At 42.5% G+C, this 7,725-nt stretch overlaps 1 long non-coding RNA gene across 1 annotated transcript; it reads left to right on the forward strand.

Moving 5' to 3' along the window:
* Window positions 1-380: 380 nt before the first annotated feature.
* LOC140491224 (uncharacterized) lies at window positions 381-6,421 on the forward strand. Its single transcript, XR_011963234.1, has 3 exons — window positions 381-499; window positions 643-815; window positions 6,223-6,421. It is a non-coding gene; the product is annotated as an uncharacterized lncRNA (long non-coding RNA).
* Window positions 6,422-7,725: the final 1,304 nt, after the last annotated feature.

A 7,725-nucleotide genomic window follows, 5' to 3' on the forward strand; every position in this document is an offset into this window, starting at 1 on the left:
ACTGCCTGCTCCCTCTCTCCCGGCTCCATCTCTATACCTCACTCTTCCCGATCCCACTCTCTCTCTCCTTCACACAGCACTCTCCCACTCTCTCTCTCCCTCACACTGCCCGCTCCCACTCTCTCTCCCTCACACTACCAGCTCCCACTCTCTCTCTCCCTCACACAGCACTCTCCCACTCTCTCTTCCCCCACACTGCCGGCTCCCTGTCACCAGAAATGGAGATGGAGAGGAGGAGAAAGGAAGGAGAAAGGGGAAAGGTCCCTTCCTGACACTGTGCCATTATTTAAAACAGGTGGTAAGGAAAAGTCAGGGAACTATAGACTGGTGAGCCTGCGGTCAGTGGTGCGTGAGTTTTGAAGAAAAGTATTAAGTTAAAAAAATACATGAAGAAGGACCGATTGGTTATACACGGAGCTTGTAGAGAGGCCCGAATAGGGACGGCTCGGGAGAGGATTTTGTATCCGGACAGTGAAAGCTGAATGTTGGATTATTTGAGGTAGAGTTGTTTTTTTTTTCATTTGTTCAGTTAGGTGTTTGGTTTCTTTTTAATATTTATGTTGAATTTTTTTGCATGCTTCATAATAAATCTGATCATTTAATTTAGTTTATAACGTGCTAATGAAAACTCCTTCTTTGCAGGATGAATGTTACTGACAGCCTGCAAGTGATATTGAGTGCGATGACAAATAGATTTAGCGAAGTGATTACACAGCAAGGTCATTCAGATCAATAACTGTCTGTTGGGAAAGGTTTGAAGGTGGTTTCAAAGTCTCCTGTGGTTGTTCCTCTCTCAAACAGATATTCCAATTTGGGTAAGTTGTCATCAGCTCTTGGGCACTAACAATGAATTTTATGTTAAACGGATTTATTAGGATTTAAAAGAATAATATTTTTTGGGAACTGTCCTGCCAGGAACACAGGCAGGAGATTCTGCGGTAGTGAGTGTGAATCGAGGATAATACGTTGCTTTTCTGGTGCCAGGGTGAAGGACACCTCAAAATGTTTGAAGCAGATTGTCAAAGGGGAGAGTGAGAAGCTGGAAATTATTGTACATATCGAGAGGAATGATTTGGAGATGCCGGTCTTGGACTGGGGTGTACAAAGTTAAAAATCACACCACACCAGGTTATAGTCCAACAGGTTTAATTGGAAGCACTAGCTTTCGGAGCGACGCTCCTTCATCAGGTGATATCGACACAGACATCACAATCATCTGATGAAGGAGCATCGCTCCGAAAGCTAGTGCTTCCAATTAAACCTGTTGGACTATAACCTGGTGTTGTGTGATTTTTAACATCGATAGGAATGACATAGTTAGAGAAAAGGTTAAAGCTTTACAAAGTGCATGTAATGGGTAGGTAGAAAATATGAAAAGTAGTAATCTCTGGTTTACTTCTGGTGTCAAGTTCTAATGAGGGAAGGAATAAAAGGACAGGGCAGATAAATCAATGGTTGACGAGGTGCTGCACTGTGCAGGGAGTTACTTTCTTGGAGCATTGAGATGTCTTCTGGGACAGAAAAGACCTGTTTAAAAGGATGGCTTTCACCTGAACTAGACCAATATCCTGGTGGGGAGATTTGCTCGTTCTATTTCAGGAGATTGTAAGATTTGAGAGGGGTGGGGCGGGGGCGTCCTAAACAACAGTGAAAATAGAAAGAAAGATGACAATGATTCTGAATCAGAAAACAGCACGTTATTGAGAAAGGACAGTCAAGAACAAGTCAGAGAACAAAGGGACACTGAACACTTAAACTGCATTTATTTCAATACACGAGGTCTTATGGAAAAGGCTGATGAACTCAGAGCATGGGAGGGAACATGGGCCTGGGATGTCATTGCTATTACAGATAATACCTTCTCTTGGGAAATAAGGCAGGGCAAGTGACTGAAGTGTGAGTCAGGGAACACTTTTGGACCAGAGATCATAATGCTCGTAACTTTAAATTAGTTGTGTAAAAGGATAAAAGTTAAAGTTCTTAATTGGAGTGAGGCAAATGGGTATGAAATAAAAACTTTCAAAAGTTGATTGGAGCAGAATGATCGCAGGGAAAAGGATGACTGACAAGTGGGAGGCCTTCCAAAGTGTGATAACAAGAATTCAGAAACATTCTGTTCCTGTTAGATTACAGAACAATGGATGAATAAAGATGTTGAAGTTCAAGTCAGGAATAAAAAATAACCATCTATTAGAGAGACAATTGGGATCAACTGAATGTCTTGAAGAGTGTAAAGAGTGTAGGGACATTCTTCAGAAGGAAATGAGGAAGGCAAAGAGGGGACAGGAGATAGTCTTGGCAGATAGGATAAAAATTATCCATAAATACATTGAGTGAAGGAGCAACCAGAGAGAGAGTAGGACCCCTTAAAGACCAACGAGGTTGTCTTTGTGTTGAACCTCAAGAGATGGGAGGGATATAAAAAATATTTTGCATCCATTTTTATTGTTGGGAAAGAAATGGCGGCTGGAGAAATCAGGGATATAAATATTGATGTTTTGGAAACAGTTCACAGGACAGAAGAGGAAGTGCTGGAGATCTTAAAAAAACATGAAGATAGATAAACCTGATCAAGTGTGTCCCAGGATGTTGTGGGAAGTTGGAGAGAAAATTATACGGCCCCGAGCAGAAATATTTGTATCATCTATAAACCATGGGGAAAGAACTGGAGGACTGGGGTGTGGCTAATATGTCATTGTTTAAGAAGGGATGTGAGGAGAAGCCTGGGAACTATCGACCTGTGAGTCTGTCCTCGGTGGTGGGTAGGTTTTTAGAGATGATCCTGAAAGATAGGATTTACAGAGGTTGGAGAGGAAAGGATTGATTAGAGATGATCAGTCTGATTTAGTGGGAGCAAAATCATATCTCACCTTTGATTGGGTTTGTTTTGGAAGTAACCAAAATGATTGATGAGGACAGAGTGGTAGATGTTGTTTGCTTGGCCTTTAGTAAAGCCTTTGATGAGGCTCTGCATGATCGACTAATTGGGTAAAGTTAGATCACATAGGATTCAGGGTGGGCTTGCCAACTGAATACATAATTGGCTTTATGGCAGATGATGGATCATTGTTTTTCAGACTGGAGGCCTGTGACCAGCGGTGTCCCACAGGGATCGGTACTGGCTCTACTTCTGTTTGTCATTTATACAAAGGATTTGGATGAGAATGTCGGAGGCATGGTTAGTAAGTTTGTGGATGACACCAAAATGGTAAATAGACAGTGAAGAATGTGACCCAAGATTACAAAGAGATCTTGATCAATTGGGTCAATGGGCTGAAGAGTGGCAGATGGAGTTTAATTTGGATAAAGTTGAGGTATTGCATTGTGGTAATACAAACAAGGTCAGGAGTTAACAATAGGGTGCTGGATAGTGTGGGAGAGCAGAGAGAGACCTCAGGGTTCAGGGACATAATCCTTTGAAATTTGCATCCCAGTTAGACAGGGTACTTAAGGTGTTTAGCATGCTTGCCTTCATTGCTCAGACCTTTGAGTATAGGAGTTCTGACATCATATTGAACTTGTACAGGACAGTGATGAGGCCTCTTCTGGATTAATGTGTGCAATTCTCATCACCCTGTTATAGGAAGGATATTATTAAAGTGGAGACAGTTCAGTAAAGATTTACCGAGATGTTGTCAGGAATGGAGGGTTTGAGATATACACATGGGCTGTTTCATTGGAGTGTAAGGGGTGACCTTACTGATGTTTAAACTATCATGTGGGGCACAGATAAGATGAACGATAAGGGAATTCAAGCCTGAGGGGTATATTTTTAAGGTGAGAGGAGAAAGATTGAAAAAGGACAGAAGGGGCAATGTTTTTAGAATTTTGGCTGTGGAATGAACTATCAGAGGAAGTGTTGGATGCAGGTACAGTTACAATGTTTAAAATACATTTGGACAAGTTCATGGATAGGAAAGTTTTAGAGGGAAATGGGCCAAGTGCAGGAGGTGGGAATAGTTTAGTTTTGGAACATGGTCGGTGTGGCCTGGTTGGTCCGAAGGGCCTGTCTCCGTGCTGTATGACTCTATGACTCCATGACATTACGGTACGCAGTCAAAAGACACGTTAGTCTCTGCACACGCTCACTTTGCTCTCCAGCTCATGGGCTGGGACACAGCACGGGGAAGGGTATTGTTGATGGATGGAGATACCGAGGGGCTTCTATACACAGTGGGTGTATAATGGAGGAACTACAGAGGGACAGATCAGGATTGATGAAGCTGCACAAGGGAGGGCAATTAGACAGGGGACATGGAGGGGGACAGGGGCTAAATTTGCAGTGGTGGGGGTGGGATTGTCCAATATTGAAGTGGGGGGGGTGCAGATTCCATCTCAGAATCAGGGAAGGAAAAAAGGAGAAGGAAAGAGAGAGAAAAATGAGAGAAGAAAAAAGAGCAAGAGAATGGGAACGAACACAGATAAAGGTGGGAATAACAGGCAGGAGAGAAAAATACAAAAGAAGAGGCTGCCAGTAAGAGAGAGAGAGAGAGAGACAGAAAGGTTGAGAAGGAGAGAGAGATGTAGAGTAATACAGACAGAGGGTGAGAGGCAGAGGTAAAGAGAGATAAAGGGAGAGAAAAGAGGAAAAATCAGACAGATATAAGCACATGCTAAGGAAAGATATGGTGAGATTTAACAATTGATGTTCACCATTCTGGTTGGTCTCAGTTCTCGCGATGGTTTCTCAAACTCTTTCTCTCCCATTTAAGTCAAACTCTGCTCCAGGGGCTTGTTTTTGAGATTCAACCATTCCCCACACTCTCACACACAGTGACAGACAGAAACCCACAAATACTCACCCCCTGCTCAGTGCACACAGTGAAAGTTGAGTAGGTTAGGATAGTTTTCATTAGAAAAAAGGAGATTGAGTGGGGACCTGATTGAGGTCTACAAAATTATGAAGGGTACAGACAGGGTAGACAGAGATAAGCTTTTTTCCCAGAATGAAGGATTCAATAACGAGAAGTCACGCTTTCAAGGTGAGAGGTGAAAAGTTAAATGGGGATACACGCAGCAAGGACTTCACACAGAGAGTGGTGGGTGTCTGGAACACAGAGGTAGTAGAGGCAGGCACGGTAGATTCATTGAAGATGCGTCTGGACAGATACATGAGTAGGCAGGGAGTAGAGGGAGAGAGATGCTTAGGAAATGGGCAACAGGTTTAGACAGAGGCTTTGGATTGGTTCAAGCTTGGAGGGCCGAAGGGCCTGTTCCTGGGTTGTAAATGTTTTTGTTCTTTGTTCTTTGAAGGGAAAATGGCTGCCAGAACCTGTTTGAAATATCCCAAGTCTCTCACTGAAAGCACCCTCTCTGCCCAAGTCCCAGCTCATCCAGTCAGTTCCCAGCTCTCTCTACCCAGGGCATACCTCCCCCAGGGATGGAGCATAGCCAGAGTCATCTCAGTGGGATTAGAGGGGGGAGGGAGTGAGGGAACGAGGAGGTGTGAGAGAATGCAGCAGGTAAACAGTTTCATCCAGTCTACCTTTGTCTCCTCCTGCTTTGCATTTTATTGTCTTGGAATAAAAAACAAATGTATTTTCAAAATGATCCAATTCCTTTTGTCTTTGTGATTTCCTATTGATCAATGTGACAAATCTCAACTTGCAATTGTCAGGAATCTAACCCAGGTCACCTGTTTGGAAGACAACTACACTAACCACGATAGCACCATTACTGTGCACTTTAACACAACACAGTCCCCAAACATAGTTAAAAAGACCTTTATCATGACAAATTAAACAGAGTTCATGTTGATTCACTGAAAGTGATATTCAGTCAGGTGACGATAGCTTATATGAAGAGGTAGATTTGAAGGAGCATCTGAAATCGGAGAGGGAGTTGGGTCATTGGGTGGGTGCAGAGAGGGAGTCCAGAAATCCCTCTGGTTGGGCTTGGATTCCCCGGCAATGCATCAGCTGGTTCATGGAAAGGAACAAATAAAGAAACGGGATGATGTCAGAGAACTGGTTCAGTCCAGATTGCCTTTGTCTCCTCCTGCTTTGCATTTTATTCTTTTAGAATGAAAGCCACATGTATTCACAAACTGATCAAATTCCTTTGCTCTTTGAGTTTTCCTGTTGATCAATGAGAAAATCTCAAAATGCGATTTCCAGGAACCAACACGAGGAATTGAATGGAAACAAAGTACATTATTGTTGAAAGTAAAGGTGCAAATAAAGACACAGAATCTTTACAATATTTTATTTGCTTTTTCAACAGGAAACTTCTCGTTTTTTAAAAAAAATTGTCCACACGTGTGGCTCAGAGAATTCAGTGAGGAAGAGTGGACAGGAGCCTGTCGTTGCATTTCCCTCTCTGGCCTGTAGGGAGCGATTACACCTTCCTCCACATCATTTATTTTTCTACCCACTTCACTCACTGAGGACGAATTACTTGGAATAAATGTAGCTTTTTTATATATTTGGTTTTGCTTTTGTTCCTCCACTTCCTACTAATTGTTGCTGATTACGAACAGCACTTTACACTGACTTTCCACCTCCAGGCTCTTTCATTTTGCTCCTCAGATGGAGCCATTCCTTGTCCATGAGGAAAGGAGTGTTATCATGTTGCTGCTCCTCCTTCTCCTTTCAGTCCATTCCTCACGTGGACTCCTCGTTCCGTTCTCTGCTGCACCTAATGTTGACTCTCAGTTACTTGGATTGATTCACCAATTGAATTATTGTTCTCACTGGATATGTCATGGTGTACTTTAACTGGTCTCTGAAATGTTTCTGTGTCACCACATAAATAAGGGCATTTGTGCAGCAACTGAAGTTCCTCAGCATGTATCCAATCAGAACAAAGAGACCAAAAGAAACAGAATCCAAGGAGTAACCAACATTAAAGAAATATAAAATATGCAACAACCAGAGAAGTATGAAGCTGGCAGATATGGCAAAGAGTAAAATCACAGAATTCTTCCTGCTCTCTCCCTCTGGATCATTCTCTGTTTTACTCTGACCTCTCAGTTCCTTCCGCACCTTAATGGCCTCGAAGATATGTCTGACAGTCAGAATGTTGATAAAGACAATAAAAGTGATTGGGAACAGTGGTGTTAAAAAAGTCTGAAAATATCTAAAACCTATCCACCAAGGGTCATAATAATAACTAGACCTGGTATAACAGTACCATGGAACAGTCCAAAGATGTGCAGGTCAGGTGAATTGGCCATGCTAAATTGCCCGTAGTGTTAGGTAAAGGGTAGATGTAGATCTAGATGTAGATGTAGATGTGGGGGTATGGGTGGGTTACGCTTCGGCGGGGCAGTGTGGACTTGCTGGGCCGAAGGGCCTGTTTCCACACTGTAGGTAATCTAATCTAATCTAATTATTGATCATCTTTCCAGGGTAATACACAAAGGAGTTGGGAATGTTCTTTAAACAAAAGAAGATGCAGATTGTTGCTAGAACCCTGGTTGCAGTTTTCCCTGTGCAATACTTAGTTTTCATCTCATGGAAACAAATGGCAACAAATCGATCAAAGGAAAAAGCAATGGTGAACCACGCAGAACAATCAATGCTCAAGCGGTTGAGGGCATAGATAACACCACAAACAGGAGTGATTTACAGGAAACACAGTGGACAATAATATTTTCAAAATTGGTGAAGGATGATATAAAAATCAATGAATAGTAGATCTGACGTTGTCATGGCCACCAGGTAGCGAGTGCTGCATGTAGAAAGACCACATTTGCCCCGAGCTAAGGTTACAATCACCACGAGA

This window comes from Chiloscyllium punctatum, chromosome 19 (genome assembly GCF_047496795.1).
Source record: "Chiloscyllium punctatum isolate Juve2018m chromosome 19, sChiPun1.3, whole genome shotgun sequence".
Lineage (NCBI taxonomy): Eukaryota > Metazoa > Chordata > Chondrichthyes > Orectolobiformes > Hemiscylliidae > Chiloscyllium > Chiloscyllium punctatum.